The sequence below is a fragment of the Phalangium opilio genome, unplaced genomic scaffold (genome assembly GCF_054372755.1).
Source record: "Phalangium opilio isolate 3A_F unplaced genomic scaffold, DU_Popi_V2 ptg000094l_1, whole genome shotgun sequence".
Lineage (NCBI taxonomy): Eukaryota > Metazoa > Arthropoda > Arachnida > Opiliones > Phalangiidae > Phalangium > Phalangium opilio.
The window spans coordinates 5,953,059-5,976,461 of NW_028324199.1; the positions used below are offsets into that span (position 1 = coordinate 5,953,059).

Genomic DNA, 23,403 nt, shown 5'->3' on the forward strand with positions numbered 1-23,403 from the left:
GAACGAACAACATTCTAGATTACCATTTTCACTACTATGTCCCTCTGCTAACTTGAAGCAAACTTTCCTCTCTTTTTGCTGCTCATTACCGGTGCCATTCCCTTGACTTTCTGTTCGTTATAACTACTATCATGAGTTTATTTAATTGAAACCAAAATATAAAAAAAATTGGATTTTTTTCCTTTTGTGCTACTTAGAATTTACAAATGTATAACGTTGTCCGTGCCATATTAAATAGTCTCTAACCATTGTTAGAAACTAGAGAGAGAAATTGGGCAGTAACACTGATCATGCCCTGAACTATGGGAAAGAACAATACGACGGTTGACTAAAATACACTTGATATTACATCATTTTGCAAAACCGCGAGTAAAAATCTTAGTGTCCCTATTGAATTTGGCGCCATTGGTTTTAGAATAATTAAAATTTTCCACTGCGAAGCGTGCCGGTCACGAATGGGGATGTAACGTCTTTAGGAACCTTTTAAAACGCAAAATCATACACGTACTCTCCCAAAAGTAATTAATGTAATGATAAAATGTTTTCGGGGAATGGAATTGTGGTCGAAAAGCCGAGATAAGTAAATTTTTGATATTGATTACCAGTAAAATAATTTATTTCAACGGAAAACGGTAATGGAACGTTGTTTTTTCTTAAGCATGCATTTAATTTTCAATTAAAAAGAAAAATTAATATCTGATCCTTCAGACAAGTGATAACCTCAGTCTTATCGATACTTTTTAGGTATTGATTCTAATCAAGACATTTTTGATTAATGGAATGTTGTCTTTCCCTCTTCTATAACATAAGAGAGCCAATCGGCCTCTTACTGACTTCGTAACAAAATCAATGCTAAATGTGACGTCACGCATCGAAGAACCCCTCCCTCCCCCTTGTCACGGACCGTCACAAATTTTGAAACCCCCTCCCCCCATAAGAGTGTGACGTAGTTTATGGACGGTCCCTTAGCACAAAATACTATTTTGCATGATGTGAGACCATGTCGGGAGTGTGGCGAACTCCTGTAAACCCAGGCTCTGGGCGACTCGTGTTGGCGTGTCTGCCAGAGGTGACTTCACCCTGCCATCACCTTCAATGTAAACATTAATCCTACCCTGATTAATCACGTCATAAAGCCTGACTAATCGCATCCTTCCCGAGGACCCTTATGGTCATTGAAACCCTCGATTAAAAAAAAAATTAGTTTTAATTTTAATTTATTTACTTTTCATAAAATTGAAAACCACATTTCAAATATAACATTAAGCTAACACGACAATCTTTATAATAATCATTTAATGAAACATTTCTGGATATACAAACCATCAAATCTTAATAAACATGTAATAAAATGGATGGACAACATATGTAAGATATCAACTAATTCGAACCATAAAAAAACCCATGATATTGCATATGGAAAAAACAGGTTCTGAGAAAACCCATATGGGGGAAAAACCATTAATGCAATTAAACTTTTAACAATGTTACATCTATTTTGCCAGTTTAAACGATAAATGTTTTCCGGATAGTGTCCGATAGAGACGTGTGTTCTTGGAAATAAAAATTAGCTTTTAACTCAACTATTACATAATGAAATTCGGTCTGTAGTCCCAAAAATTACAAAGAATAACATTTCAGTCCCACTCCATGTAAAATATTTGAATCTTGGCGACAAGTTGTGCTCTGATCGTTAGCGGCTCATAAAAGTTGAACTTCCTCTTGCAAATGCGAACTGCCAGACTGTTCTGTAGTTCGCCTTCATTTGGCCCTAGTTTCTGTTTCCGTAACATTGAACGTGCTTAGCATATTAATTCGTCCGTAAACCTGAAACATTACTGACAGTCATTTTAATGATGTACATTATAACCAGTTGACCCATTTTAAAATTGGTTTTACGTAATACCCTTTAACAGTTTAAACGTGTTTTTATGACGTGGTTTTGTACTTCACTATAGACTGCTCTGCAGTTCGCCTTCATATGACCCCATTTGCTGTTCCAATATCAATGTTAACCGAAAGGTTGTTAGTTCGAGCCCACCCAGGAGCTTTGTTTTGAAGTCTTAGAAGTAACGTTAAAAGGAAATATCTTTCCACAATACTTGACGATTATTCTTTGTCTAATCTTCCGTGGCGCAATGGTTAGCGCGTTCGGCTGTTTACCGAAAGGTTGGTGGTTCGAGCCCACCAAGGGAGCGTTGATTTGAAGTCTTAGAAGTAAAGTAAAAAGCAAATATTTTTCCACAATACTTGAAGATCATTGCTTGCCAAAGCATCCGTGGCGCAATGGGATAGCGCATTTCTCTTTTAAGCGAAAGGTTGGTGGTTCGAGCCCACCCGGGAGCGTTGGTTTGAAGTCTTAGAAGTAACATAAAAGGAAATATTTTTCTACAATACTTGACGATCAATCTTTGCCTTAGCTTCCGTGGCGCAATGGTTAGCGCGTTCGGCTGTTAACCGAAAGGTTGGTGGTTCGAGCCCACCAGGGAGCGTTGTTTTGAAGTCTTAGAAGTAACGTAAAAAGGAAATATTTTTTCCACAATACTTGACGATCATTCTACGCCTAAGCTTCCGTGGCGAAATGAATAGCGCGTTCGGCTGTTAACCGAAAGGTTGGTGCTTCGAGCCAACCCGGGAGCGTTGTTTTGAAGTCTTAGAAGTAACGTAAAAAGGAAATATTTTTCCACAATACTTGACGATCATTCTATGCCTTAGCTTCCGTGGCGCAATGGTTAGCGCGTTCGGCTGTTAACCGAAAAGTTGGTGATTCGAGCCCACCCAGGAGCTTTGTTTTGAAGTCTTAGTAGTAACGTAAAAAGGAAATATTTTTCCACAATACTTGACGATCATTCTACGCCTAAGCTTCCGGGGCGAAATGAATAGCGCGTTCGGCTGTTAACCGAAAGGTTGGTGCTTCGAGCCAACCCGGGAGCGTTGTTTTGAAGTCTTAGAAGTAACGTAAAAAGGAAATATTTTTCCACAATACTTGACGATCATTCTATGCCTTAGCTTCCGTGGCGCAATGGTTAGCGCGTTCGGCTGTTAACCGAAAGGTTGGTGGTTCGAGCCCACCAGGGAGCGTTGTTTTGAAGTCTTAGAAGTAACGTAAAAAGGAAATATTTTTTCCACAATACTTGACGATCATTCTACGCCTAAGCTTCCGTGGCGAAATGAATAGCGCGTTCGGCTGTTAACCGAAAGGTTGGTGCTTCGAGCCAACCCGGGAGCGTTGTTTTGAAGTCTTAGAAGTAACGTAAAAAGGAAATATTTTTCCACAATACTTGACGATCATTCTATGCCTTAGCTTCCGTGGCGCAATGGTTAGCGCGTTCGGCTGTTAACCGAAAAGTTGGTGATTCGAGCCCACCCAGGAGCTTTGTTTTGAAGTCTTAGTAGTAACGTAAAAAGGAAATATTTTTCCACAATACTTGACGATCATTCTACGCCTAAGCTTCCGGGGCGAAATGAATAGCGCGTTCGGCTGTTAACCGAAAGGTTGGTGCTTCGAGCCAACCCGGGAGCGTTGTTTTGAAGTCTTAGAAGTAACGTAAAAAGGAAATATTTTTCCACAATACTTGACGATCATTCTATGCCTTAGCTTCCGTGGCGCAATGGTTAGCGCGTTCGGCTGTTAACCGAAAAGTTGGTGATTCGAGCCCACCCAGGAGCTTTGTTTTGAAGTCTTAGTAGTAACGTAAAAAGGAAATATTTTTTCCCAATACTTGAAGGCCATTTTAGGCCTAAGCTTCCGTGGCGCAATGGTTAGCGCGTTCGGCTGTTAACCGAAAGGTAGGTGGTTCGAGCCCACCCGGGAGCGTTGTTTTGAAGTCTTAGAAGTAACGTTAAAAGGAAATATTTCTCCACAATACTTGACGATCATTCTATGCCTAAGCTTCCGTGGCGAAATGAATAGCGCGTTCGGCTGTTAACCGAAAGGTTGGTGTTTCGAGCCCACCCGGGATCGTTGTTTTCAAGTCTTAGAGTAACGTGAAAAGGAAATTTTTTTTCCAATACCTGAAGATCATTTTAGGCCTAAGCTTCCGTGGCACAATAGTTAGCGCGTTCGGCTGTTAACCGAAAGGCTGTTAGTTCGAGCCCACCCAGGAGCTTTGTTTTGAAGTCTTAGAAGTAACGTAAAAAGGAAATATTTTTTCACAATGCTTGACGATCATTCTCCGCCTAAGCTTCCGTGGCGCAATGGTTAGCGCGTTCGGCTGTTAACCGAAAGGTTGGTGGTTCGAGTCAACCCGGGAGCGTTGTTTTGAAGTCTTAGAAGTAACGTAAAAAGGAAATATTTTTCCACAATACTTGACGATTATTCTTTGCCTTAAAATCCGTGGCGCAATGGTTAGCGCGTTCGGCTGTTAAACGAAAGGTTGGTGGTTCGAGCCCACCAAGGGAGCGTTGATTTGAAGTCTTAGAAGTAAAGTAAAAAGCAAATATTTTTCCACAATACTTGAAGATCATTCCTTGCCAAAGCATCCGTGGCGCAATGGGATAGCGCATTCCTCTGTTAAGCGAAAGGTTGGTGGTTCGAGTCCACCCAGGAGCTTTGTTTTGAAGTCTTAGTAGTAACGTAAAAAGGAAATATTTTTCCACAATACTTGACGATCATTCTACGCCTAAGCTTCCGTGGCGAAATGAATAGCGCGTTCGGCTGTTAACCGAAAGGTTGGTGCTTCGAGCCAACCCGGGAGCGTTGTTTTGAAGTCTTAGAAGTAACGTAAAAAGGAAATATTTTTCCACAATACTTGACGATCATTCTTTGCCTTAGCTTCCGTGGCGCAACGGTTAGCGCGTTCGGCTGTTAACCGAAAAGTTGGTGATTCGAGCCCACCCAGGAGCTTTGTTTTGAAGTCTTAGTAGTAACGTAAAAAGGAAATATTTTTTCCCAATACTTGAAGACCATTTTAGGCCTAAGCTTCCGTGGCGCAATGGTTAGCGCGTTCGGCTGTTAACCGAAAGGTAGGTGGTTCGAGCCCACCCGGGAGCGTTGTTTTGAAGTCTTAGAAGTAACGTTAAAAGGAAATATTTTTCCACAATACTTGACGATCATTCTACGCGTAAGCTTCCGTGGCGAAATGGTTAGCGCGTTCGGGGGTTAACCGAAAGGTTGTTAGTTCGAGCCCACCCAGGAGCTTTGTTTTGAAGTCTTTGAAGTAACGTTAAAAGGAAATATCTTTCCACAATACTTGACGATTATTCTTTGCCTAAGCTTCCGTGGCGCTATGGTTAGCGCGTTCGGCTGTTAACAGAAAGGTTGTTAGTTCGAGCCCACCCAGGAGCTTTGTTTTGAAGTCTTAGAAGTAACGTTAAAAGGAAATATCTTTCTACAATACTTGACGATTATTCTTTGTCTAATCTTCCGTGGCGCAAGGGATAGCCTGCTCGGCTGTTAACCGAAAGGTTGGTGGTTCGTGACCACCCGGGCGCGTTGTTTTGATGTCTTAGAAGTAACGTAAAAAGGAAATATTTTTCCACAATACTTGACGATTATTCCTTACCTTAAAATCCGTGGTGCAATGGTTAGCGCGTTCGGCTGTTAAGCGAAAGGTTGGTGGTTCGAGCCCACCAAGGGAGCGTTGTTTTGAAGTCTTAGAAGTAACGTAAAAAGGAAATATTTTTCCACAATACTTGACGATCGTTCTTTGCCTAAGCTTCCGTGGCGCAATGGTTAGCGCGTTCGGCTGTTAATCGAAAAGTTGTTAGTTCGAGTCCACCCAGGAGCTTTATTTTGAAGTCTTAGTAGTAACGTAAAAAGGAAATATTTTTTCCCAATACTTGAAGACCATTTTAGGCCTAAGCTTCCGTGGCGCAATGGTTAGCGCGTTCGGCTGTTAACCGAAAGGAAGGTGGTTCGAGCCCACCCGGGAGCGTTGTTTTGAAGTCTTAGAAGTAACGTTAAAAGGAAATATTTTTCCATAATACTTGACGATCATTCTACGCGTAAGCTTCCGTCGCGAAATGGTTAGCGCGTTCGGGGGTTAACCGAAAGGTTGTTAGTTCGAGCCCACCCAGGAGCTTTGTTTTGAAGTCTTTGAAGTAACGTTAAAAGGAAATATCTTTCCACAATACTTGACGATTATTCTTTGCCTAAGCTTCCGTGGCGCAATGGTTAGCGCGTTCGGCTGTTAACAGAAAAGTTGGTGGTTCGAGTCCACCCAGGAGCTTTGTTTTGAAGTCTTAGTAGTAACGTAAAAAGGAAATATTTTTCCACAATACTTGACGATCATTCTATGCCTAAGCTTCCGTGGCGAAATGAATAGCGCGTTCGGCTGTTAACCGAAAGGTTGGTGGTTCGAGCCCACCCGGGATCGTTGTTTTCAAGTCTTAGAGTAACGTGAAAAGGAAAATTTTTTTCCAATACCTGAAGATCATTTTAGGCCTAAGCTTCCGTGGCACAATAGTTAGCGGGTTCGGCTGTTAACCGAAAGGCTGTTAGTTCGAGCCCACCCAGGAGCTTTGTTTTGAAGTCTTAGAAGTAACGTAAAAAGGAAATATTTTTTCACAATGCTTGACGATCATTCTCCGCCTAAGCTTCCGTGGCGCAATGGTTAGCGCGTTCGGCTGTTAACCGAAAGGTTGTTAGTTCGAGCCCACCCAGGAGCTTTGTTTTGAAGTCTTAGAAGTAACGTTAAAAGGAAATATCTTTCTACAATACTTGACGATTATTCTTTGTCTAATCTTCCGTGGCGCAAGGGATAGCCTGCTCGGCTGTTAACCGAAAGGTTGGTGGTTCGTGACCACCCGGGCGCGTTGTTTTGATGTCTTAGAAGTAACGTAAAAAGGAAATATTTTTCCACAATACTTGACGATTATTCCTTACCTTAAAATCCGTGGTGCAATGGTTAGCGCGTTCGGCTGTTAAGCGAAAGGTTGGTGGTTCGAGCCCACCAAGGGAGCGTTGTTTTGAAGTCTTAGAAGTAACGTAAAAAGGAAATATTTTTCCACAATACTTGACGATCATTCTTTGCCATAGCTTCCGTGGCGCAATGGTTAGCGCGTTCGGCTGTTAACCGAAACGTTGTTAGTTCGAGCCTACCCAGGAGCTTTGTTTTGAAGTCTTAGAAGTAACGTTAAAAGGAAATATCTTTCTACAATACTTGACGATTATTCTTTGTCTAATCTTCCGTGGCGCAAGAGATAGCCTGCTCGGCTGTTGACCGAAAGGTTGGTGGTTCGTGACCACCCGGGCGCGTTATTTTGATGTCTTAGAAGTAACGTAAAAAGGAAATATTTTTCCACAATACTTGACAATTATTCTTTGCCTAAAAATCCGTGGCGCAATGGTTAGCGCGTTCGGCTGTTAACCGAAAGGTTGGTGGTTCGAGCCCACCCGGGTGCGTTGTTTGGAAGTCTTAGAAGTAACGTTAAAAGGAAATATTTTTCCACAATACTTGACGGTTATTCTTTGCCTAAAAATCCGTGGCGCAATGGTTAGCGCGTTCGGCTTTTAACCGAAAGGTTGTTAGTTCGAGCCCACCCAGGAGCTTTGTTTTGAAGTCTAGAAGTAACGTTAAAAGGAAATATTTTTCCGCAATAATTTACGATCATTCTTTGTCTAAGCTTCCGTGGCGCAAGGGATAGCGCATTCGGCTGTTAAGCGAAAGGTTGTTAGTTCGAGCCCACCCAGGAGCTTTGTTTTGAAGTCTTATAAGTATCGTAAAAAGGAAATATTTTTCCACAATACTTGACGATCATTCTTTGCCTTAGCTTCCGTAGTGCAATGGTTAGCGCGTTCGGCTGTTAACCGAAAGGTTGGTGGTTCAAGCCCACCCGGGAGCGTTGTTTTGAAGTCTTAGAAAAAACGTAAAAAGGAAATATTTTTCCACAGTACTTGACGGTCATTCTTTGTCTAAGCTTCCGTGGCGCAAGGGATAGCACATTCGGCTGTTAAGCGAAAGGTTGGTGGTGCGAGACCACCCGGGAGCGTTGTTTTGAAGTCTTAGAAGTATCGTAAAAAGGAAATGTTTTTCCACAATACTTGTTGATCATTGTTTTCCTAAGCTTCCGTGGCGCAATGGTTAGCGCGTTCGGCTGTTAACCGAAAGGTTGGTGGTTCGAGCTTAACAATAATAGGCCTCCTTATCACATCACGTGTTACAAGTATAGATTAGATAAACAAGAAATTCATGCCTACTGATAAGAATAGATAAGGAAATACTTTAGAATATTGACCTATTATAACATGCTCCCTTATTTTCTTACTATTCTGATTCGTACATGTTTTCTGGTTACACAATTTCTATTGCTCTCATTTTCCCCACCCATTCAATAGTTAACACAATTCTTAATAGTACAATTGTATACTCTTACAAAATTGTTTAAATTTTCTAGCTGCAATAGCCTTTGTGAACATATCCGCTATGTTATTATTTGTTCCAACAAAAGCCAATGCTATAGTATTTTTCTCTGCACAATCTCGAATGTAGTGATATCTCAGATCTATATGTTTAGTACGTTTATTTTCGATGTTACTTCGTGATAAGGCTCTGGCTGCTTGGTTGTCACAATATATCTCTGGACACGGTACTGTTTCTTGCAAGTTCAATTTTCTAACGAGTTCATTGACTACACGATGTAACCAGATGACTTCCGTCGATGTTTCGGCTAAAGCTATGTATTCAGCCTCCGTGCTAGATTGAGCAACGCACTCTTGTTTAGCTGATCTCCACATCACTGGATTTGTCCCGATGTAGATTTTCCGTCGTTTCGATCCATGCCATATGACGCGTCTGTATACGCTTCGATTGTGATGTACGTGAAATCGTGATAATGCAATCCATATGTACTTGTGTCGAATACATATTTTAATATACGCAGTAACATATCCCAATGGACTTTCGCTGGTATCGTTCCTTTCAACCGAATTCCCAATGGACCGAAATCCCATTCGACCGAATATCCCGCAATGATTTTAGATTTCCAGCCCAATGGCTATATTCCCGATGGACCGAAATCCCAATCGTCCGAATATGCCCCTACAAAATACATGAATATAACTTGAAACACTGAAGCCGTCAGCGATTCGGTGGTGTAGTGGATATGATGTTGGACTGCGAAGCGATAGGTTGTTGGTTCGAATCTCCGAAAGGTATGTTAATAATATTAAAAGTAAATGTTTCGTGATACTAATTAAAACGCTCACTTTCATTCCTTTCAAGGCAAGAGATATATAGAATTAATAAACAAATTGTGCTTAAAATGAAGTACAGTCTTAATGGTAGTTCCATCAATGTCTTTAAATTTTAAATTAAAATTTTAATATTTTGGTTCCGGGTGGGTTAGGTTAGGTTAGGTTAGGTTTGGTTTGGTTTGGTTCCAATAATTCGTTGACACCTTTTCCAAAATATGCTCCTTTTAATCAGCTACCACCTTTTCCAAAATATTCTCCCTTTAAATAGCTACCACCTTTTCCAAAACATTCTCCAATTAATTAGCTGCCACCTTTTCCAAAAGATTTTCCTATTAATTAGCTGCCACCTTTTTCAAAATATTCTCCTATTAATTAGCTACCACATTTTCCAAAATATTCTCCTTTTAACTAGCTACCACCTTTTCCAAAATATTCTCCTTTAGGTTAGGTTAGGTTAGGTTAGCATAGGTTAGGTTAGGTTAGCTTAGGTTAGGTTAGGTTAGGTTTGGTTAGCTTAGGTTAGGTTAGCTTAGGTTAGTTTAGGTTTGGTTTGGTTTGGTTCCAATAATTCGTTGACACCTTTTCCAAAATATGCTCCTTTTAATTAGCTACCCCCTTTTCCAAAACATTCTCCTATTAGTTAGCTGCCACCTTTTCCAAAAGATTTTCCTATTAATTAGCTGCCACCTTTTTCAAAATATTCTCCTATTAATTAGCTGCAACGTTTTCCAAAACATTCTCCTACTAATTAGCTACCACATTTTCCAAAATATTCTCCTTTTAATTAGCTACCACCTTTTCCAAAACATTCTCCTATTAATTAGCTGCCACCTTTTCCAAAATATTCTCCTATTAATTAGCTGCAACCTTTTCCAATACATTCTCTTACTAATTAGCTGCCACATTTTCCAAAATATTCTCCTTTTTATTAGCTACCACCCCTTCTAAAATATTCTCCTATTAATTAGCTACCACCTTTTCCAAAAGATTTTCCTATTATTTAGCTGCCACCTTTTCCAAAATATTCTCCTATTAATTAGCTGCCACCTTTTCCAAAATATTCTCCAATTAATTATCTGACATCTTTTCCAAAATATTTCTATTATTGCTAATAAATTGTTCGTGGTAAGAGGCGGGCTTTTAATACTCATATAAATAATCTTTTTACCTCCAAACAAGGTTGGGTTGGGTTAGGTTAGGTTAGGTTACGTTTGGTTAGGTTAGGTTAGGTTAGGTTAGGTTAGGTTAGACTAGGGTAGGTGAGGTTCGCCGTAATTAAAACGCAGTTAAAATAAGTGCCGTAATACATTTTCAACTCACATTTATTTTAACAATAATAAGTTGTGAAATTAAAAGTATATTTAATGCAAATCCACACAGTATGTCTTCTTCCAGTTCAATAGAGTTTCGGTCCAATGGTACTATAATAAAATCGCACCTTTGGCTACGTTCGGTCGAATGGGATCCCAAAAAAAAAACCCTTCTGTCGAATGGGAATTCGGTTCAATGGGACCAAAGCCTTTCGCTGGATTTTATGAATATTTTGATAAATTTGTGACGGAGTACATAATGTCCGGTCTAGTGCGCTGTGCTAAGAATAATAATATCCCTATGAGTTTCCGATATGGGACTTCTAGAGGGGACTCTTCGGGTGGACATTGGTCTTTCGTAAAGGTGGTTCCAACTGGTATTGGTATATCATATATCACTTGCGTTTCGATTCTCCATTCTTGTTTTAATTTTCCGATGTATCCATGTTGATGTATGAAAGCTCTTCCTTTGGATATATCGAATTCAATTCCCAAGAAGTATTTAACTCCGCCCAGATCATTCACCTCGAATTTTGATCGAATTCTTATTATGACGTCTTGCAAGACCCTTTGCTTTTTGGCCATTACTATGATATCGTCAACGTAGATGAGTATAACTGCACTCGCATCCATGGTATATACAGGGTGTTTCTGAAAAGTCCATCACAAATTAAGGGGCGTGTTTATGGGACCAAACTGAGCGGAAAGTACCAAAGAACATGGGGTGTACAACATTTTGTTACGGAGATATGGCCTTCCAAACATTCGCCCCTAAAACAAGGAAATATCCAAAAATGAGGAGTAACACATTAAGACCGACTAACCAGCTTGTTTAAAATTACTAGACAATTTCAATAGCCTTTAATCGAACAATTGACTTCTACCTTTACTAATCAGAAGCGTATAAATGAGTAGAAGTATGCCTACGGTGGTAATGTAAAATTAATCCCAAGTGACATGATGTTTCAAGATCTTCCCAGCACCAAGTAAAATGGTTCTGATTGAAGGGACTTTTATTAGCACAGCGTAAACAACGTTATTTTCAGGAATTAGTCCAAATGTCCACGGGCGGCATTACAAAAACGAGGCAGTCTTTCGAATGATACTTGGACATGTTGGAAGATCCCTGGCTTGTTCCTGTTATCTCAAACCGTAAAAAGCTACGCAAATCTTCATCATCACGGACAACACTCTTGTACGTTAGGTATGACCTTGAGAAAACCTAAAAGGACATCTCGAATGTATTTGAAAAACCCATCTCCAATTAAGGGGCGTGTTGTTTGTTTCCAACAGAGTAAACTCGCCCAGAGAACAATTACAATGCAGAGCCACGTTTCGGCGTTAATGGCCCACAAAGGTGGTCCCAAACAAAAGAACAAACTTTAATTTGTTTCGTTCAGTAAGTATTTCATGTGTCATAGATAAAACGCCATGATTAATGCACAAAGAAAATGTTATTGACAAGTTTTCGGACCGCGATGCTGAAATGTGGTGGTGCACCATCGTGCATGAACCACATTCTGTTTATTAAACCTAAGGGTACGTCTTCGAGTAGTTCTGGTAAATCGTCCCGTAAGAACTACAAGTAAGCCACACCGTTTAACCTGGGCTCTAGGAAATATGGCCCAATTAAATTGTCACCCACAATACTACACCACACGTTTAAGCTGAATTGTACTTTGTGAATTCTAACGCAAGTTGCGTGTGGTTTTTTCTTAATCAGCAAACCAGTTGGCGGCTGCTTGTTTTTGGATCGTCCTCGAAAATAGTGAGAACTTCGCCTATTCTTAAAAAACAGAGCACTAAAACAGAGCACTATGTTTTTTAAGAAAGGAATAAAAGAGGTTTCACGTACATGTGTTTGTTTTATTAAACTCATAATTCAACGAAGTCTGTTACAATGCCTTTCTTCACAAATGCCGAATATGCGGATATGCACCTAATGTATGGACTAGCCGAGGGGAATGCCGCTGCAGCTCTACGCTTGTATCAGGAAAGATTTCCGCAGAGGCGACTACCAAATCGACTGACGTTCGAGGCTGTGGACAGACGTTTGAGGCAAGATGGACGAATCCAACCGGCTGGACCTCAACCTAGAGCGAGAGCCATCCCAGAGGCCGTAGAAGACGAAGTTCTCACCATTTTCGAGGACGAGCCTGAATCAAGTACCCGCCAAGTTGGTCGCCGATTAGGCGTAAACCACACGCTCGTGTGGAAAATCCTCAGAAGCCACCGGTTTCATCCTTTCCATGTTCAAAAAGTTCAAGGTTTGAATCCAGCGGACTACCCACGACGCACGGCGTTTTGTCAGTGGTTTCTGGCTAAAGTAAACGATATCGATTTCCCACGGGATTTGTTGGTTACTGACGAAGCTAACTTTTCACGGGATGGTATTATTAACTTACATAATAAACATCAATGGTCCCAGCTAAACCCCCACGCAACTTGCGTTAGAAGTCACCAAGTACAATTCAGTTTAAACGTGTGGTGTGGTATTGTGGGTCACAATTTAATTGGGCCACATTTCCTAGAGCCCAGCGGCCGTATTCTGCAGAAAAGTTAAGCTCCTCCTTCTGCCCTTGGCTCGCTGGTTGGACCGTCAACCACTGCCCTTGGCCTTTTAATTGGCTACGTCTATTGATGACGTTCCATGCCTTGGCTCAGTGATTGGTGCAAATTCCGCGCAGACTCAGATGTAAACTATTAAATTTATACACCAAATTCAAAATGTTTTTTCATAAACTGACAAATGAGTTACCGGTTAAACACCGGTTTTAATGGTTGCATCGGTAACGCTCTGTGCTGAACGCACTTACAGCAGACGACATTTCAACACTTTTTATCAACCTCCCGACGTTGATCAACGTGTCGAGTAAAGTGGTGAGTGTAATATATGAAGGATTAATAAATTTATGAAGTATTCAACTAAACTCTTTAATTTCCCCCCTTAAAAATCCGATTTAAATAAAAACACACCATTTAATTTATTTCTTTCATGATTTATTACTTGTTCAGATTGTGTGGCAACTGTCGATCGCAGGAAAGAAGTCACTGCAGTAAAAAAAGTGAGAGGGCTGATCGGCCGTGGTAACTGAATGGTTAAAGCCTTATTTGCGCACTTAGCAAGAGCAACTCCATGATTCGTTCATGCTCTTGTGAATCTAACAATTTCGCACTTATCATATTCTCATGGAATGGTGTGTTGATGAGCGAGACACACCCATACCCTTTAATCAATATTTATCCTTTCCTCTCTCAGACGAGGTATATCTTCCAACTGCTGATGAACAAGCTTATCCAGACACTGAGTGTCAAGCCATTTGCGCCTCTCAACTAACACTGGAAGTCACTTTAGCGCTTTACAACTGCAAGACGACATAACTTATAAAACATAACCAGTAACCATATTTACACCTTCCCAATGAACAGTTACTTGAAAAGTAAGCATTTCAGTATGCAGTAATTGGTATAATCACCATTTTGTTGCTCTTAATATGAATATGGTAAATCTGAAATAGGTCTAATGAATGACAATAGAATAGAGAAAGACTAATTTTGCGAAGAAAAACTCATGGTAATGATGTAATACTTTATTAGAAGTAAAATGTTTTACCTCTCCGAGTGACGATGACGTCACGGAGAGGTTTTACACTGGACGTGTCTGTGTGTGTGTGTGTGTCTGTCTGTCTGTCTGTCTGTGTGGATGTGTGTCTGTCACCGCGTTCGCAGTTGTCAGATCGGAGCAAACGTGTTCGCCATTTCCGAACTGCTTTCACAGTCACGGAAATGGCTCCTCTACTTGAGTTCTCACACCACCATCTTCAGGTCTTTGTCCATCCAACACGGACACCAGTCTGTACTTACTGCCATCTAATCACCACCATCTTTTGGTCTTCGTCCATCCCACATGGACACCAGTCTGTACATACTGGCTTCTAATCACCACCATATTCAGGTCTTCGTCCATTCCACTTGGACACCAGTCTGTACATACTGGCTTCTATTCACCACCATCTTTTGGTCTTCGTCCATCCCACATGGACACCAGTCTGTACATACTGGCTTCTAATCACCACCATCTTCTGGTCTTCGTCCATTCCACTTGGACACCAGTCTGTACACCTGGCTTCTACTCCATCGTCATCGTTGGGTTTAAGACATTCGCGGCGATCAGCTAGGGTTACGAGAAACGTCTAGCCTCCCTAAGGTGGGATCTCCACCAAAGGTTTTCGCAGTTGCGGTTGTTCTTGCTTTTAGCTGTAGTTCGACACCCTTATATACTACCTATTTGAGAAAGGCGAAGCAACCGGCGTATGCTTCATTTCAAACGCCAATATTAGTCAAGTCTCTCAAGATTGTTTAATTGTTCTTTTTTAAAACGATGTAACGTTCAATAAGGCGAATAACTAACGAAGAAAATATTAAATATTAATTAAATTTATTTTAATATTTAAGATAATCTTGTTTCTCAATTCAAAATTAATACGGAAAGAGTTAAAAAGCAGTCTTATGTTTTTGTCTGTGTGTGTCCGTCCGTTGTTACAGTAGTGCGCTGCGTTAAAAGTTCGTTTTGTTTTGATGTGTAAAGAAATCCTACAGAACCATAATATTCCCTTTATCCTTAATATAAAGTAATTATGTGGAAATATTCTTCGTAATTATGATGCATTTAGTACTTTTGTAGCTTTAAAGCTCAATTTCATTTTGATATTCCAAAGATTTTTTTTAAAATTATTATTTAAAATGGATGTTTATATATTACTTAAGCTATACTACATCTGTTTATAGCATAATCCTTTCTAAAGTGAATACAAGCACAACACTGCTATGTATGTCAAATGAACTTTTATTTGTCAATAGGCCTAGTGAACCAAAAAGTAAACGCTTGGGTTTGGTTTTCGTTTCTGTAATGCAGAGACATTAAAGCCCCGTTTTCATGAGAGCGATTTGCGAGAAAAAGACAGCGATTTGCGAGAAAAAACCTGAAAAAATCGCGCGAGAATTTTTCTTGCCTGGTTTCATGTTTGCGAGAACTTTGAGACAATAGCGAGAAAGAGCCTGCGAGATCGATTTTAGCGATATCGCAAACGTCTGTCCGGTTTTGATTTCTTCGCTCTCGCTTCAGCGATTTTTATTACATTTCGCTACGTCACAACTTGGCTAAAGTTAATCAGCCAATAAAACTGAATAAAAACTGTCACGCGCTTTTTAAAGGGTATGAGAAGCTTCGTTTGAAAAACCTCTGATTTATATAGCAAAAGATAGAATTAATTACTGTGAATTCAGAAATATCAAGCTTTTAATTCTCCGATTTCTAGTTATTTGGCAATATGCATTTGAAAATGCTTCATATGAAATTATTTAAAATCCACTTTTTAAAAGTTTTTAAGAAAGGCTACAACGTTTTCTTGTTTTTGACGTCACGCACGCGAGATGGTGCCACTCTCTCCGCTATCAAAGCATAGACAGAGCACGGGACGGGTATAGCTCGCACTCGCGCTCGCTTGTATAGGTGTGCCCGTGTGATGTCATAAACCAACCGAACAAGCTGACAAGACAAAATAATTTATATATCGAAGCTGAGTTTTCGTGATTTTCCAATGGATTTTAAAAATAGAAACTTTGGTTCAATTATATTAAAAACTTTATATTTTGAAAGTAGAGACTTGAAAGTGTAATATAATACCACTTTCGTGCTAAAATATGATATGAAATTGTAAATTCCCATACCCTTTAATAAATTATTTACCAACATTAGGCCTAATTTTTAAAACTGCGGGAATGAACTTTTTTCTCATTGAGCGCGTGCAGGATAGAGACGGTTATTAACATTAGGCTTAAGTTTTCAGAAACCATTTAGATATTTCTTTATTTTTTGATTACAATCCTAAATCTGTCGGGGAAAAAAGCCTACTAATAATGAATATTTCAAGCCTTTTATCGAAACTTTGAACATTATAATTAATCAAATATAAACCTGGGAATGGCGGTAATGTCAAATTTTCATCTGTGTTGAAGCTTTAGATACAACTAACCAACGTTTCATAATGTCACTCGGATTTTCTGGTTGGCCTCACAGGGTGAGCCCACCATCTACTTTTTGTTTAAACTGTTAATTTCTGTTCAAACTGGATAAAATTTGCAAAAGCAAAAGCTTCTTTCTCATAAGTAGATCCTTGAATTTATGTAGAACCGCCATGTCATGTCGGCTTAATATGTTTAAGAATCGGGCGTGAAATCACATTCTTATAAAAAATCGTTCTTCATGAAAACGAAAAAGTACAAGCGAGAACTTGAACTAAGTCTCGCTAAAATCTTGAAGCGATATCGCTGTTTGGAAACTCGCACTCGCTCTCGCAAATCGCTTCGAATCTCGCTCTCATGAAAACGGGGCTTAACGGTTCAGAGTGAGCCGAAAGTTAAATACACTTTTAAATAATTAGGCTTAGATTATATAATCATGGTGGAAATCTGGGCCGCGTTCAGCAGAGCCCAGCGCTGTTAGCAGTGTCTTGCATAACGGGATTTTGTTTTTGAATTTTGACGTCACGGTGTCTAGCACTGACTTAGCGCGGTCTTCAAAGAAAATAGTCGGCTCTTTGGATAACGTGACGTAAATCGAGTAGTTCTCAGCTTGGCGAAATAACCATGGAGGAATTAATACAAATAGCTCTATGGGACTATAGCTATTTAATTGGCGTGAAACCAGTTGATCACGCGAGAATTTTAAGAGATATGTTAGTTTCTAATTTTAATTATAAAAGTTGTTATCTATCTCTATAAATATGTTATCATACAATTTTTGTTAAGCCTTGGTACCTTGCACGCTTTATTGCGCTAGCTTCATTTTTAAAACACCGATGACCGGAGAAAAGCTATGACGACAGATCTCACCGGTAAACGTTTTCCAAAATCCGCTGTCTTTTTTGGTGAGCTCTGCTGAACGCAGCCCAGACCAGTGAAAGGTCTGATCGTAATCGGATAATAGCTTCGTGTTTTCATGCTTTTTATGGTACGCATTTACTTTCAGTGTGTGTAGCCACAAATAAGCTTTGGTGTTTGTAACGTTAACAGTCATGTTGACAAACTAAGAAAATTGTTGAGGTGAAACGAGAGGATAGTGTTTGCATGGCAACCCTGTTGTGAATATGGCTTTGAACATAGAGGGCATACAGTTGAGGAGTAGAAAATTGGGCCTTTACAAACACGTAAAGGTAATATCCCTCCAAAGTTTTATCTCTTCATTTCCCGTTTTCATCCCTTGGGTTAATTTTATTGTGTACAAGTATATCATTATTGGATGTAAAATGTCGTCTGATTTACAGTATATTTGCTATGCTTTGTATACTGCTTTAGTATTTCATAAATTAAATTTGTAAGTAGTCGTCTTGACTCGGAGAGGTAATATTTTGGTTTTCCCAACTTGTCTAATAAATATAACAAGCGGAAAGCTTTTGACCCGAGGGTCTTCATCAGTCTAAGCCACTATTGGCTCTGACAATAGAATAGTTCAAGTTATATTTAAAATAGGTATGTGGTCATGAAGACTTCGGAGGATGTAAATTGCAATCATGCAACAGAAAAGAGCAATGAACTCTTGACAGTCAGAAATATGTAAAGTTTAATACACGTGGAAAATAAATTGCCGAATTTTTGGGTTTGAGAGCGTATCGGGACTGATTGGGTGCTGGCATGCTGGTTATAAATAATGTCATCTTGAGTAAAGGCTAGACATCATCAACATAATTCTAATGTGAACAGATTAAAAACATGCCATTAACGGTTTTAAAGCATTAAAGGCGGTAACAGACTTTGTCTTCTTTTAAACCCCTCCCCGGCTCCGCTTAGCTCTATGAGGATGACAAGCACTATCCACACAGGCTCACAAACCCTTTTAATAACAGTCAATGATAACAAAAATCCAAATAATTTAAAATATGTTATGAAGTCTATCTAATAAATTATTCAATGCATGCATATAACCCATGCAATAAATTTAATTGGCTTATTAAATGCAGCGTCTACTAAATTACAATATAAGTTAACAGTAAACTAACACGTATGCGAGAAATAAATCATAAAATACACGCAAATAAATTAAATGGATAAACGCGAAAAAATAACTATTTATAGTGAGAGAATGAAAAAAAGTACGTGTCAAATTGGAAATTAAAGGGTATGGGAATTTACAATTTCATATCATATTTTAGCACGAACGTGGTATTATATTACACTTTCAAGTCTCTACTTTCAAAATATAAAGTTTTTAATATAATTGAACCAGAGTTTCTATTTTTAAAATCCATTGGAAAATCACGAAAACTCAGTTTCGATATACAGTATAAATCATTTTGTCTTGTCAGCTTGTTCGGTTGGTTTATGACATCACACGGGGAAACCTATATGCGCGAGTACGAGCGCGAGCTATACGCGTCTCGAGCTCTGTCCATGCTTTGATAGCGGAGAGAGTGACACCATCTCGCGTGTGTGACGTCAAAAACAAGAAAACGTTGTAGCCTTTCTTAAAAACTTTTAAAAGGTGGATTTTAAATAATTTCATATGAAGCATTTTCAAATGCATATTGCCAAAAATCGGAGAATTAAAAGCTTGATATTTTTGAATTCACAGTAATTGCTATATAAATCAGAGGTTTTTCAAACGAAGCTTCTCATACCCTTTAAAGAAACTTTGGTGAAAATGAATTAATAGAATATCAACGATGAGAACTATAAAATCACAAAGGAGAATACAATAATCAGAGAGAGTTCATGCCGTCATGAAGAAAGTGCATGCAAAATTGAGCATTGAAAATAAACGAAATACAGGGAGACGTTATTCAAACAACCTATCATGGCATTTAGAAAATTATCTACAGTAAAGTAGAACATGCTTCGCTTGAGCATGTCTTCAAAAAACAAAAACTAGTCATTAGTTTCAGGCTGCAATATTTCACTTCGGTCATGATGTTGGCTTGAATACTCTCGGTTTCCAGTCTAAACCTTTTATTTTTAAACCTTTAATTTGCAGTAAGTATTTGCCAAACAGACGCAAACATGAGTAGGGCATCCAAACATGCATTAGCGGAAGCTATGAGCGTTTCTTGCTTTTCGACTAAGCTATAAGAAAGTTTAGCCCATTTATAAATGAAACAATAAAGGAAGGCCATGCATGCAGAAAAAATAGCAAGGAATGATGGAAAAAAGAACAATGAAATGTTGAAGTGAAGAATAAAATTAAAAGCACACTGCAGTAACTCTTAATGGTTAACTGACTTTGCAGCCACCCTCTATCTCAAAAAAATGTCCAAATGAAATTTTCAGAAGGTGGACTATTATACCCTACGTCGAATAGAAACCATTCTTATGATTATTTCTGTGTTCTTCAGTGGCAAGTGGATGAGCACCATGTTCATGGAAAGCAGAAGGCTCTTTGAGGAATCTTCAGCAAAAACTGGAGGAAGGCTATTCAAGAAGCTTGCACCCACCTGCAACAAAAAATAATGTTAATAACATGGTTAATACATTACGAGAACTTACCAAATTTGCAATACGCAGAGCTTCACGTTCTTCTATAACAAGTGGAATATTGTTGAGGAATGCCTTTCATTGTCACCTCGGGAAAGGGTTCTCTGTTGGCGGTGGACATCATTTACCTGCGTTGTGATATGTTTTCACATCTTTGTCCTCTCTTCGGGCGTGTTACCTAAGTCACTGATGACCAACAAGGGTACAACCTTCAACTCATAGAGGGAGTGCGGCGCCTTTTTCAGTTTTTTAAACATGTTTCATTACTATGTATAATTCAATAAAATAACTACAAATAAATCTTACCAATGTTAGAATATATAAATATACATGTAATTACAACTTCAAAAGTTGAAGATAAATTACACAGGAATGAAAAAATTACTGTTTCACCATTACCAATAAAACTACTGACACAAAAATCTGTGTGCCCTTCACGTTATGCCTTCATTACGCTTAGGTAGTTGTGGTTCGATGTTATCAAAGTAACAACATGGAAACAGGGAAAGATTTGACATTTAATACTTAATTCGGCAATTACTATTGGTTTTTAATTTTTTATACAAATATGTCAAGCACATTATTTATGTGAAAATATATAACTTACTCAACATTAAACGATGTTACCTTAACAAGCAGCTGTCTCAAATACGTTGACGTCATTTAAAATTAAAAAAGAGCAGACGGCACGAAATTACTATTCAGTTCATATGATAGGTGGCGTTAATAGCTTAAACGTTTCCGGTGAAAGGTTGCAGCACTGACCTTTGGCGACAAATTTACACTGTACACTGACCTTACACCGAAATTTGGTTCAACTTGAAACTCAAACTGAACTGAATTCAAAGGCTTATTTTTGCCGGTTGAACCTCCAATCACTGAGCCAAGGCAAGTAACGTCATCGGTAGACGTAGCCAATCAAAAGGCCAAGGGCAATGGTTGACGGTCCAACCAGAGAGCCAAGGGCAGAAGGAGGAGCTTAACTTTTCTGCAGAATACGGCCACAGGTTAAACGGTGTGGCTTACTTGCAGTTCTTACGGGACGATTTACCGGAACTACTCGAAGACGTACCCTTAGGTTTGGTAAACAGAATGTGGTTCATGCACGATGGTGCACCACCACATTTCAGCATCGCGGTCCGAAATTATCTTAACGCGACCTTCCCTTTGCGGTGGTTAGGTCGAGGTGGACCTGTGGAGTGGCCTGCTCGATCACCCGATCTGAACCCTTGTGATTTCTTTCTTTGGGGCCACCTGAAAGACTTAGTTTATCAGACTGAAGTGCCCGATGTTGAAGAGCTACGTCGACGAATAATTCACGGCTGTCAAACAATTCGCGAAACTCCAGGCATTTTTCAACGTGTAAGGGAATCATTTGTAAGACGTGCTAATGTGTGCCTTAACGCGGGTGGTGAACACTTTGAACAATTTTTGTAACTAGTTGCAATTAAATGTTAAAACTTGTCAATAAATTCATTTTCTTCGTGCATTAATCATGGCGTTTTATCTATGACACATGAAACACTTACTGAACGAAACAAATTAAAGTTTGTTCTTGTTTTTGGGACCACCTTTGTGGGCCATTAACGCCGAAAAGTGGCTCTGCATTGTAATTGTTCTCTGGGCGAGTTTACTCTGTTGGAAACAAACAACACGCCCCTTAATTGGAGATGGGTTTTTCAAATACATTCGAGATGTCCTTTTAGGTTTTCTCAAGGTCATACCTAACGTACAAGAGTGTTGTCCGTGATGATGAAGATTTGCGTAGCTTTTTACGGTTTGAGATAACAGGAACAAGCCAGGGATCTTCCAACATGTCCAAGTATCATTCGAAAGACTGCCTCGTTTTTGTAATGCCGCCCGTGGACATTTGGACTAATTCCTGAAAATAACGTTGTTTACGCTGTGCTAATAAAAGTCCCTTCAATCAGAACCATTTTACTTGGTGCTGGGAAGATCTTGAAACATCATGTCACTTGGGATTAATTTTACATTACCACCGTAGGCATACTTCTACTCATTTATACGCTTCTGATTAGTAAAGGTAGAAATCAATTGTTCGATTAAAGGCTATTGAAATTGTCTAGTAATTTTAAACAAGCTGGTTAGTCGGTCTTAAGTGTTACTCCTCATTTTTGGATATTTCCTTGTTTTAGGGGCGAATGTTTGGAAGGCCATATCTCCGTAACAAAATGTTGTACACCCCATGTTCTTTGGTACTTTCCGCTCAGTTTGGTCCCATAAACACGCCCCTTAATTTGTGATGGACTTTTCAGAAACACCCTGTATACAATTACTTCCATTTATTCTCGTACAGCCTATTTCTTGCAACACCGCATCAATTTCTCGATACCACTGGCGTCCGCTTTGTTTCAACCCATATAAGGCTCGTTTTAACTCCCAAACGTGATTTTATTTTCCTTGTTCTACAAATCCTTTTGGTTGTTTTACATGGATTACTTCATTCAAAGAACCATAGAGATATGCGTTTTTAACGTCTAGTTGTGTATGCGCCCATCCAAAACATACTATAAACAACAGGATGCATGTTCTCACCAGTGAAAAATTGATTACTGGTGCATATGTTTCCGTATAGTCTATTTGATATTCCTGTGAAAAACCTTGGGTGACCAATCTTGCTTTATGTCTTATGACCTCTCCGTTGGTGTTGCTCTTTATGGCGTATACCCATTTCGATCCTATGATCTTCTGATTAGGCTTCTTTTCGACCAGGTCATAGACATCTCGATCTTTTATGGTTCGTATCTCTGTGTCCATAGCTTCATGCCATTTCTCTCCATCTTTACTGTTCATCGCTTCTTCGAATGTCTTCGGTACTGTTATGCAATGACCTTCAATATTACCGAGATAAGCTTTTGTTTCTTTTTGTTTTGCCAATGGTGTAAAATCGAAATATTTGATGTCATGCTTAATTTTCCGTTGTTCTAGGCACGCTACAACTTCCTTCATGGATCTTAGTCTATTCTTGTCATCCGTATAGTAGTACACGTCAATCCTTCCTGATTTACGCTCTACTTCTTTCCTTGTCCATCCTTTTGGCAAATTTGGAGTTTCGTTCGTTTGGAGTTCCAATGGTTTTCTTAAGGTGACGAAATCGCCCTCGTCTTTGTCGCCTTCGTCTTTTAATTCTTGCCCATTCTTCCTTTCTCTGCTGAAGGTTACATAGTCATCATCAGTGAGAGCTTCTTTGTAGTCTTCATCATTGTCGTCTTCATCTGTTGTTATTTGTTCTTTTTGTCTTTTATTTCCCGTCTCTTCCTGTTTCTTTGGTTTACTTCCTTCCTCTTGTTCATTGTTGTCTTCTTCTTCTTCTTCAGCAAACCTTACTTTCTTGGTCCTTTGTTCTGCTTCTGGTACATGTACGTATATATTGTCTTCTAATTCTTGAAATTTGCTTATTCCTAATACATC

General features: G+C 39.3%; 3 long non-coding RNA genes across 3 annotated transcripts; all 3 read left to right on the top strand.

The window, feature by feature from the left end:
- The first annotated feature begins 11,115 nt into the window (after window positions 1–11,115).
- Window positions 11,116–21,464, top strand: LOC149639908 (uncharacterized). The gene is made up of 3 exons (XR_016372345.1): window positions 11,116–11,650; window positions 11,740–11,845; window positions 21,152–21,464. It is a non-coding gene; the product is annotated as an uncharacterized LOC149639908 (long non-coding RNA).
- On the top strand, window positions 12,981–13,792 carry LOC149639909 (uncharacterized). The gene is made up of 3 exons (XR_016372343.1): window positions 12,981–13,326; window positions 13,462–13,643; window positions 13,706–13,792. It is a non-coding gene; the product is annotated as an uncharacterized LOC149639909 (long non-coding RNA).
- Window positions 13,804–19,068, top strand: LOC149639910 (uncharacterized). Its single transcript, XR_016372344.1, has 3 exons — window positions 13,804–13,886; window positions 13,965–14,020; window positions 18,810–19,068. It is a non-coding gene; the product is annotated as an uncharacterized LOC149639910 (long non-coding RNA).
- Window positions 21,465–23,403: the final 1,939 nt, after the last annotated feature.